The sequence below is a fragment of the Notolepis coatsorum genome (assembly GCF_963971535.1).
Source record: "Notolepis coatsorum genome assembly, chromosome: 1".
Taxonomy (NCBI): domain Eukaryota; kingdom Metazoa; phylum Chordata; class Actinopteri; order Aulopiformes; family Paralepididae; genus Notolepis; species Notolepis coatsorum.
The window spans coordinates 99,858,773-99,870,343 of record NC_140165.1 but is presented as its reverse complement, the minus strand read 5'-3'; positions in this window follow the sequence as shown (position 1 = coordinate 99,870,343).

Sequence of the window (11,571 nt, the reverse complement as noted above, 5' to 3'; positions counted from 1 at the left end):
GATTACATGCAACAGCCTCCTAAGATTATCTGCAGCCAGACGCCCCGGGATAAAACCAGTTTGATCGCAGTGTACCAATACAGACATAAATCTCTGCAGGCGACGGGCCAGCACCTTGGCAAACACCTTTAAATCGGCCCCGAGAAGACTCAAGGGTCTATAGCTACCACAATCATTGGGATCTTTGTCCTTTTTGAGAAGTAAAGAAATCAACGCCATATTGACATCTCTTGAGAACTCCCCTTGTTCGATAGCGTAATTGATCATATCGAGCATCAATGGACCCAGTTGGTCCCAGAAAGCTAAATACACTTCGGGTGGAATACCATCCCAGCCTGGCGCCTTACCCCTCTGCATTTCAACAATAGTCTCCCTCAATTCTACGAGAGTAATCGGTCTCCCCAGTTCCTTGGCCTCTTCCTCAGAAATGTGGGGTATCTCAAGCCCGCCAATGAACGATTCAAATCTAGAGTCATCCAGATTACCCTCTGAGCTATATAACTGTGAGTAAAACTCTTTAAAAGTGTCATTGATCTTTTTCGAATCAGTAGTGACTGCACCCTGGCTCGTCCTAATCGAGGGGATATCTGAGAAATGATCATTTGAGCGTATTTTCATTGCCAATAGATGGCTAGGTCTGGAGCCGTGAAAATAGTAATTTTGTCTTGTCCTATGTATCAAAAACTCAGACTGTTGTTTAAGTATGGAGTTTATTTCTTTTTTGACTATCTTACGTTGTGTGTTTAGTCGTTCATTATAGTCAGTTTGCAAGGATGCGTATAGGTCCGCATATAATGATTCCAGTCCTTCTAGCTTTTTTGACCGGGATTTTCGCAAATTGGAGGCAAATAGTGTGACATGACCCCTGATGAATCCTTTCAATGCGTTCCACAGGACCCTAGGGTCTTCTACTGTGCCAACGTTGATCTGCAAAAATTCAGCTAGTTTACTCCTGAACTCAGAACAGAAGTCATCGTTCTTTAGCAAGGTCGAATTAAAACGCCATCTGGGGGCTCTTGCGGAGAGCCTGCCAAAGGTTGCCGTAAGGAAAATCCCCTTGTGGTCTGAGAGAGCCAAGGGAACCAATGAGACATCGAAACTATCAAACATATTAGGGGACGCGAATGCATAGTCAATTCGAGAGAAGCTTTTGTGTCTGGCTGACAGGTGAGAGTAATCTCTGAGGGTGGGGTTGCATAAGCGCCAGAGGTCTGTGAGCCCCGTGTCTTTGGCCCACATCCTGAGGGCCTCAGAGGCCCGTTTCTGGTCGCTCGTTTCAGAGGTCCCGGACCTATCCATCTCCGCATCCCAGCACGCATTAAAATCGCCACCCACAATGAGAGCGTATCCATTAAGTTCCAACATATTCTTCGTGATTGAATTATAGAACGCTGAATCAAATGTGTTAGGAGCATACAATGCTATTATAGCTATCTTCCTATGCAAGAATTCAACTTTTGCTATAGTAATCCTTCCCTCCGTGTCCGACCATACATCCAAGATTTTGATATCAAGGTTACGTCTTGTAACTATGACTACTCCTTTCGTCTTATCATCGGCTGAGGATGAGGAGATAACGTGATATTGCCGATTTGCCAGTCTTGACACGTCACCTACCATTAAATGCGTCTCACTAAGGAGAGCAAGGTCAATATTTCTCCTCTTCAATAGCCAAAGGACACTGGCACGCTTGTGTGGGGCGTTAAGCCCTCCTGCGTTCCAAATTAAAATATTCAATTTAGCCATGGTCGAGCTTGTATAAGTGCGTAGAGAACATACCCGTGCAGCCAGGCTGAGTACAGAGGTGCCGATCCCGGCGGGCCCGGACGGTCAATCCCAGGAGTTCAGAGGAGGAACACTTACACATATAAGACAACAGTACATAGAACACATAAAAATACCACCCCAGCTACAGCCCCCCCTCCTTCTACTCTAAACCCTAACCCACCCGTCCTACTATAAGTTCCTCTATACCCACTCTCCAATCCCCACCCTATGCCCCATCCACTGAGGATGGTCATCTTCCTATCACTTCCCACTAGAGACATGGATCAATAAGACGCTTCCCACTCCCACCCCCCTCTAGATAAACCCCTAAGTAAACCCCCACTAGTCCAATAAACACAAATATTATAAAATAAAATTCAATAAAGATATCGGTCGAAAACCACCTGAGCCCTGGCCCCAACATGAGACAACCATAATGGTAAAAATAGCCATTATTAAATAATAACTCCGCATCAACCTGCAGCCCTCTATTTCCGAATCTGCGCTTCAACATCACATTGTTATAGCCCAAAAAGGTATAGGAAAATTCAATACAAAATTAAATTAAAGCATCCCAGCCGATAGTCTAAGGCAGGTTCGGGTCACAGGTTAATTGTGCAAAATTGTGTGAACAGTGTCAATTAAACAATGACAAAAAAAAAGGAGGAAGGGAAAAAAAAAAAAAGGTTATGGTCAAAGTGCACCCCTTTAGCCGTCCCTCTGATCAGGCACAACGGCTGAAATGACCTAACCTATGTAAGAATAGAATTAAACACAATCATTCATTAATCAATCCGGGGATGGTAATAGGCAACACCTGACACCACCTGTCATCATACATTGTTTCAATAAAGATATCGGTCGGAGCAGTTAGTCCAAGGTAGGATCGAATCACAGTTAAATTGCTCATTCAAATGCCCTTAAAACAGCGACACTAATTATTATATAATTACTCAGCATCAACCCTGTAACCAACTACCTTGGAGTCTGCATATTAATGTCGCAACGTTATAGCATAAGTGGATCGGATCACAGTTAAATTGCTCATTCAAATGCCATTAAAACAGCGACGATAATTATTACATAATTACTCAGCATCAACCTGTAACCATCTACCTTGGAGTCTGCATATTAATGTATCAACTTTATAGCATAAGTGCCTCACGGAAAATTCAAAACAAAATTAAGGCGAGTCAGCAGTTAGTCCAAGGTAGAACCGGATCACATTTAAATCGCGCATATAGATGACATAAAAACAGCGACAATAGGAAAGAAAAAAGAAAGGAAGAGAGGGTAATGGCTAGAGTGCAAGCCATATAACCATATAGCCATGAAGTGCAAGCCATACCCGACCCAACCTGTTATCAAATATTGTATATGCATATTCAACCGACCTTGGCATCTACTTTGGATCACCAAAGCTCAAAACAACCTGGATATAAAAATAAAAAGCATACCAGAAGTTAGTTAGGGACTCGGTCACTCTTGAACTGTGCAAACCAATGTCCCTTTGAGCAGCAACAGCAACCAAAATACGTAACCATTAACGAATGTCTCAGCGCAGACCATAGTCGAAGCCCGCTGGCTAGCCCGAGGCTAGCGCGTAAGCTAGTGACGAATCCGGATAGCACGTTAGCCTACTATGTACATTGTTCAGCTAGCTCGTTAGCTTCCAAAGAGGCGATACACAAGTACGACCATGAGGTCAGCTTTAGCAAGTAACAGAAGTCATTGGGAAGCCCCGCTAGTTGGATGGGCAGAGGACAGTTAGCATGTCTGGGCATGACAGCAAGTGTTTGTGAATAGTCGACCTAATCAATGTATATAGGCCCAAACCGCCAAGTCACTCACCCTCCATAGATATCAAGCAACAGACTCGGGTGTCTCCGCGAGATATTCCTTCGCTTTAGCCAACGACCAAAACAAACGCTGACCACCGACCTTCTCCAACACAGATAGTTTCGCGGGAGCGAATAACGTGGGCCTCAGGCCTAGTTTCCATAGCTTAGTCAGGACCACCTTGTACTCGGCTCTCTGAGCTTGAACCTCCGGTGTAAAGTCCTCGAAAATGGCCACTTTGTGATCGCCAATCCTCAGAGTACCCCTTCTGGTACGAGCCGACCGCATGATGATTTCTCTCTGTTGGAGTCTGTTCAGCTTGACTATGATGGGCCTCGGTTCTTTGTTCACGCCGGGAGAAAACCTGCCTGCTCTGTAGGCCGACTCACAGATAGGAGGCGAGGGGAGGACGTCCGTCCCTAGTATCTTCTGCAGCAGTTCGGGCATGGTCTCAGAGAGACGGCCTTCACCGCTGGTCTCCGGTACTCCAACAATCCTGACGTTGTGGCGTCTATCCCGGGACTGCATCTCCTCCATCGCCGACTGTAGTTTGTTGACTTCAGCCTGCCTAGCCAGCAGGGCGGATTCAAGACCCGCCATCTTCTCACACTGTGATGATACCTCCGTCGTTAGCATGGCTAGTTCGTTAGCATTAGCCGATGAGGCAGCGTGAATCGTCTCCATCTTGTCTGTCAGCGGGACTACCGCCAGCCGTATTTCTTCTGATATCTCACGACGGAGGCTGATACAGAAATCCGCCAACACTTTCTTCTGTGCTTCAGCGATGCGTGCCTCAGATTCTGCGTGTACTTTCTTCTGTGCTTCAGCGATGCGTGTCTCAGAGTCTGCGTGTAGCTTGGTCATGACCAAGAGTACAGCTTCGCTTAACTCCCCGACAGCGGGAGACGGTGCGGCCATGCTCGGCGGTGTCGGTGTCGTGCCTAATTCTTTCATGGCTCTGGTTTCCACCCCCGCCATCGTAGAAAGTCGAAAAAAGTTGGTGAATGTACACTAAACACGACGACCTAGCAAACAGATAAAAAACAAATAAAAATAAAATAAAGACTAATGGGGAGAAACGTATATTCAGCACGGTAGAAGGGAGCTCCTGTGAAACACGTCTACTCCATGATCGCTCAGCTCCGCCCCCATCAGATTAATCACTTTATTCAAATTGAGGATTTAGTTTGAGGATAAAAAAAAGTAATTCGTTTTTTTTTTTTTTATTATTTTCTTTTAATTAAAAACGAAGGTTCGAACGTCCGTTCGAAAAACCCTGACGAAGTTTGAATCCCAAAAACAGGCTTCGGTGACAGCCTTACCATACATATTATTTATATTATTCAAATGGGACTCAAACATGTTCTGTTGTGATGTCACAGTATGATGTCATAATAGCACATTCTAGAACATTTGTGATGTCACAGTATGATGTCATAATAGACTATTCTAGAACATTTGTATCTATTCAAATTCAACAATTCTCTCAGAACATCTCATTGTGCGCAGCTTGAAACAGGACTGAAGGACAGTCCTCACTAATAGACGAAAGAACACATAGACTGAAGCCTGCATTTCTCAAACAAGAAGCCTTGGTTTAGCTATGGAAAGGTGAGTGTCCACAACGGCTAGCTAGCTGTTCTACTTGAATACTGAATGTTAATATTGAATCAGACACTATATTGAATACTGAATGTTTTAATATAATACTTTTTTTTTTTTAATTGGCATCTGTTATTTTACTCATGCGACGCCACTGGTGTGTGTGTAGATTGTACCGGTGTGAAGGCCGAGGATAAGGAAGCGGTTCTGTTAACCCTTTCCGCATTGGCTAGAATTCAGGTTGAACTCGCGATGCATCTGTTGTTAGTGTCTTTGCATTGGTCAAAACCGATTCATTCATATAATTTCCTCATCCACTTCTGTCAGCAGTGCACTGCACACAGCAGATACTTCACAGGTGTCAACCAGGGGCGGAGCTAGGGGGTGGCTACCTGGGCTCAAGCCCCGGATGTATTCTGAAAAGCCCCGAATCTATTTAAAAAAATAATAATAATAATAATAATAATAATAATTTTTTTTTTTTCTTTTTTTTTTTTTTTTTTACAATTCATCATTGTTACATGAAAATATGTTTGCACCAGATTTAGCAGAAGCTAATTTCCATCTGTGGTCTATCCAGCTGCTAACTGTATTTGAGTGAGTTAAGTCTTGGTGTTATGGTAGACTCAGACCTAAGCTTTAAATCACAATCAACAAGTTGACAAAAACTTAATTCTTCCACCTTAGAAACATAGCTAAAGTACGGCCATTTATAAATCAAAAGGACGCTGAAAACCAGATCCATGCCTTTATCTCAAGCCAACTCGACTACTGTAATGCACTCCTTACCGGCCTCCCGAAAAAATACGATGATAACTATTTTATTGCAATACACTATTGCATTATTTTATTCTATTTTACTAACTATTTTATTGCACTGCACTATTTTACTTTGTATCAGTGAATCATAGACGCCTGGCCATAAGAGCATTCGGAGCATCTCTGCTCTCCCACTATTGAACTTGGGGGAGCAAAGGTATGATCTTGCTCCACCACTTTTTGATTATATGAAAAATATGATATATCCCTCCCCCCCAATATATAAATCTAACCATAACTACGTTATGGTTAACTGAGTTTTATAGTGAAAAGAGCAGCTTTATTGGTCAAGATTGAAGGCTCTATATTGCAGGAAATTGCACGTACAGGTTCATTAAATTCAAAAAAAATCTGCCCACCCCTTGCCTGCCCAAAAAAAAAAAAAAATTGAAAAAAAAGGGGGGGGCCCTTCTGGGCTAAGCCCCGGATCTCCTACAATCCTAAATCCGCCCCTGGTGTCAACACTCCCGTTTTTCCCGGGATTGTACTGTATTTCAACCTTCACGCCCTGTTCACGATTCACGGAATTGGCACGTTAAAAAAAAAAAAAAAAAAAATTAAATTAAATAAAAAAATTAAAGAAATGTAATATAATTTTTTTTTAACTCATAAAATATATTGGGTCGCACCTAAATCGGCAGGGTCGGTCGGCAACCGGAAACAAACCATTATTTTTTTTAGGCCTAAGTGGTTGCCTAGTGGAGATTTAGGATTCACTGACTACACTGTAAGAAAAAAAGCTGCAAGAAAACAATGTCTGGCCACCTGCATTTCACTATGTATGTGACAAATAAACCTCTTGATTATTCTTGAGTTGTAGTATTAATATGTAGCCTACAGTGATGAAGGTATAAAGACACTATGGTAATACATTGATTGATTGCTAACTTTAACAGATTGCAGAATGGGTACAATACAGTATGGCGCAATACCAGACCAGAGAAGGACTTCTTCCCCCATTTTCAATTCATCATAACATTTGTGACCCAGTCTGGTGATGTAGCCTACAAGTCGCCAGGGTGAAATGACAGATAGACACAATACATTTTTTTATTTTTATTTTTTTTAATATATAACTACAGTTCGAGAGTTGAAGAACATATTTAGTACAACAGCGAACAGATATAATAACTCTAATTGTAAGAATTCTGTGTTTAAAAAAGGCCATTTTGAAACACAGTTTGTGCTCTCCACAGAGGAGAGGTGGGGGCGGGGTCATTTTTGCATCTGAATAGAGCTGCGTGTTGGGATTCAGATTCACTGAGCCAGGTAAAGGCATTCACACAGAGAGTCATTAACGTTAACGATGGACGCATTCAGGTGAGGGTAGTTGTCCACGCCCCCCCCCCCCAACTAGCTGAAGTGTGAACATCTTTGAGAGGCGTTTTCTCCCCTTGAGTGTTTTAGACAACAGACTGAGTTACAAGATTTAAATGAATATATGATATTCAAAACATTCTCATATTTCAAAGTATGACACATCATTTTAAAGCTTACATTCTGTACTTTTACAATCTGGAAAAATCTGGAAAATGAAAATGGAGACATGTCGTCACAAACCCTGGACTCGGTCACATTTATGTATGAATTGTAAGATTTCAATAAATATGAACATGTTAATTAATGCTACTACATAAACTGAATTTATACTGAATTTGTCTTACACTTAATGCAGGGATGTTCACAGCATTTCACTTTCAACCAGGTATTTGATTAATTTAATGTAGCAACTAGTTCACCCAGTCCTTGTTGGACTGATAAGTGGTTGCCTAGTGGAGATTTAGGATTCACTGACTGTACAGTGTACACTGTAAGAAAAAAAGCTGCAAGAAAACTAAATGTCTGGCATCTATGGTTTCCAAATACTGTCAAATTACAGTAAAATCAAATACATTTACAGATTACAACCTTTATTTAATGGTTAATATTTTGATAAAAGGTAATTTACTGTATTTTTATAGCATTTACACTTAAAGTAGGAAAACAAAAGTAATCTGTAAAATAATACAGTGAATTTCCTTAATACAGGTTTTGACCAGCAGATGGCAGCGACGAGGCAGCTCCATTGGGAGGTGGCTGGGCCGGGTGGGAGGGGGCGGGCCGAGGGGGCGGGCCGGGAGAAGGGGCGGGGCTAAAATGTGCATGTTTTTTCTCCTGCCAATGTTGACAGCTATGGATACTATCTTTGCTTCGCTACTACAGAAGGCAAGAGCCGCGTCACAGTTATCAACAAACAGTGGAAGTCGAGGAGGAGACATGAATTGAATTGATCAACTGGCTAACGTTAGCCACTGTTAGATGTTCAGCTAAAGCTAAACTATCTAACTAACTAACGTGACTGCAACACCAGTTCCATTAGTGAGGAAATGGGGGGGAGGGGGGTATATTGACGACGCTTGACAACAGGTTCAAAGAACGCTCAAACTCAAACGCGCTCTCTCTCTCTCTCTCTCTCTCTCTCTCTACATTCAATGATTTAAAGTGGCCAAACGTTACAATATAAATACTAACAGGATAGTTGATGATAAACATTTAATTTCATTATCTGAAATATTATAAAATCATTAAGTCTGCTATAAGCCATTATTCCTTTGTGTGTGATTATTATTGTCTCACAGTAGTGTGTATATACATTGTGTGTGTGTTTTTAGCTAAAGTGGATAGAAAACACAGTACTCTGCAAAAGTCTTAGGCACGCAAGAGTTTTTATATAAATTGTCTTACAGTAGATTATTTTATTTTTAATAATAATATAAGCTGCATATAAGGAATACAACCAAATCCTGTCATACCATAACATTTTATCATTATTTTGCATCTTGTTGAATCGCATCGTATCGCCCCGAATCGCATTATGTTGAATCAAATCGTATCGAATCGTATCGTATCTCAACAGGGGTGAATTGTGTCGCATCGCATCACCCGGTGCTCCAAATGTATCATATCGTTGGCACCGTATCGAGATGCGCATCGCATCGGCCTCAGTGATGGAGATGCACATCCCTAGTAGAGATGCGCGCAGAGATTGAGGTCGCTTTCACACAGTGGCTGTTTGGTCCGGACTATCGCACCAGAATTCGATAGTCTGGTTTTTCGGGTTTGTGTGAATGCGTGCCGAACTCGGTCCACGGACCAAACACGCAAACTCTGGTCCGCCTGAAAACGTAGGTCTCGGTTCACTTCATCGGACTAAACGCGGACCAAACGTAGGAAGTCACCTGAGTGATAAACCATCTATTATTACCGCAGCGCGGCATTCACTGCAAAACAAGCACACTGCATCTATCTATCTATCTATCTATCTATCTATCTATCTATCTATCTATCTATCTATCTATCTATCTATCTATCTATCTATCTATCTATCTATCTATCTATCTATCTATCTATCTATCTATCTATCTACCTACCTACCTACCTACCTACCTACCTACCTATCTATCTATCTATCTATCTATCTATCTATCTATCTATCTATCTATCTATCTATCTATCTATCTATCTATCTATCTATCTATCTATCTATCTATCTATCTATCTATCTATCTATCTATCTATCTATCTATCTATCTATCTATCTATCTACCTACCTACCTACCTACCTACCTACCTACCTACCTACCTACCTACTGTGCATCTTGGGGTAGAAGGAATAAAAAAAAACACAGCTGTTATTATTATTAATATTACCGTGGCAAAACAAGCACACTGCATCTGCATCTATCTAGCTATCTATCTATCTATCTATCTATCTATCTATCTATCTATCTATCTATCTATCTATCTATCTATCTATCTATCTATCTATCTATCTATCTATCTATCTATCTATCTATCTATCTATCTATCTATCTATCTATCTACTGTGCATCTTGGGGTAGAACGAAGAAAGAAAAAAAACACAGCTGTTATTATTATTAATATTACCGCAGTGCGGCATTCACTGCAAAACAAGCACACTGCATCTATCTATCTATCTATCTATCTATCGATCTATCTATCTATCTATCTATCTATCGATCTATCGATCTATCTATCTATCTATCTATCTATCTATCTATCTATCTATCTATCTATCTATCTATCTATCTATCTATCTATCTATCTATCTATCTATCTATCTATCTATCTATCTATCTATCTATCTATCTACTGTGCATCTTGGGGTAGAAGGAAAAAAAACAGCTGTTATTATTATTAATATTACCGCCGGCGCGGCATTCACTGCAAAACAAGCACACTGTCAACATGCAACATGTCTCGTGGACAGACTTGGGGGGCAGAAAACCAAATAAAACAGCTGCTTGTGGGGAATGTGGGCACTCACAAAAACAACGAGGTGTACAAGTTGTTTAGCGAGAGGATGGCGGTAATGGGAATTATAATGAACGATGGAGCAATGCCACGTCTCTGCTACTATCACGCTTCACGCAGTTTGTGTTGACACGCATTTCACTTCCTGAAAGGGAGGGATCGTCACTCCATTGTGTCCAATAGACGAGCGCCCTTTTCGACCGCGTGACATTGTTCAGAAAGTTCGGTGCGCCTGACAAATTGCTATGTGAACGCAGGTGAACCAAATGAAGAATGCAACAATGTTGCAACTTCACCACCAGAACCGCACAGAGTCCACCAAAACTATGTGAAAGCGACCAATCTTTCGTTTACCCTGTTTCCCCCAAATCTACCCTGACCTGCATGCTGCTGCTACCTACACCCAATCTGTCCCTCTCTCCCACCCTACTGTACAACCCCTGCCTCTGGCTCGATGCTTCTGAGCTCCTCTCCTCTCATCTCCTCTCCTCGCCTCGCCTCGCCTCTGCTCTGCTCTCCTCAGATCTCCTGTCTCTGCTCTCCTCTCCTGTCCCCTCCTCCTCCTCCCCTCCACTCCTCTCCTCGCCTCTCCTCCTCGCCTCTCCTCTGCTCTCCTCAGATCTCCTGTCCTCTGCTCTCCTCTCCCCTCCTCTCCTCTCCTGTCCTCTGCTCTCCTCGATACAGATGAATTATCTTTTCAAAATAGTATAAGTGGCTATCTTTTATGAGTATTTTACCACTGGTTGAAAACCACTGCTGTCGATCACTGCCGGTACGTGCGCTGGGGTGGAAATACTTTATCGCTACCGGGGAACATAGGACCCGGGAAACATAGGACCTCAAACAAGGGACTAAACACGTTTCGCAATTATGCCACAACAATGTGGAACGCCCTACCCAAAGCTGTAAAGGAATGTGAATCCCTGCCCACATTCAAAACCGCCCTTAAAGAGCACCTACGGGAGGCTGCAATTCGAAACTGGCCACCGTAAATGCCCAAAACCCCCACCACCTCCTAATAGACAGTCTCCTCCCCACCGCATGTATATATTCCCTCCCCGCCGTATGTATATTTCCCTCCCACCCACCCACCCCCTCCTAATGTACAGTCCCCTCCCCATCATATGTATATACTCTGTCAGGATCTAGGGGTAACAGTACTGTATATTTGAATACCGCCTATGTCACAAATGTATCAGTACTAAATACCTATATGTCCCTATGCCATAA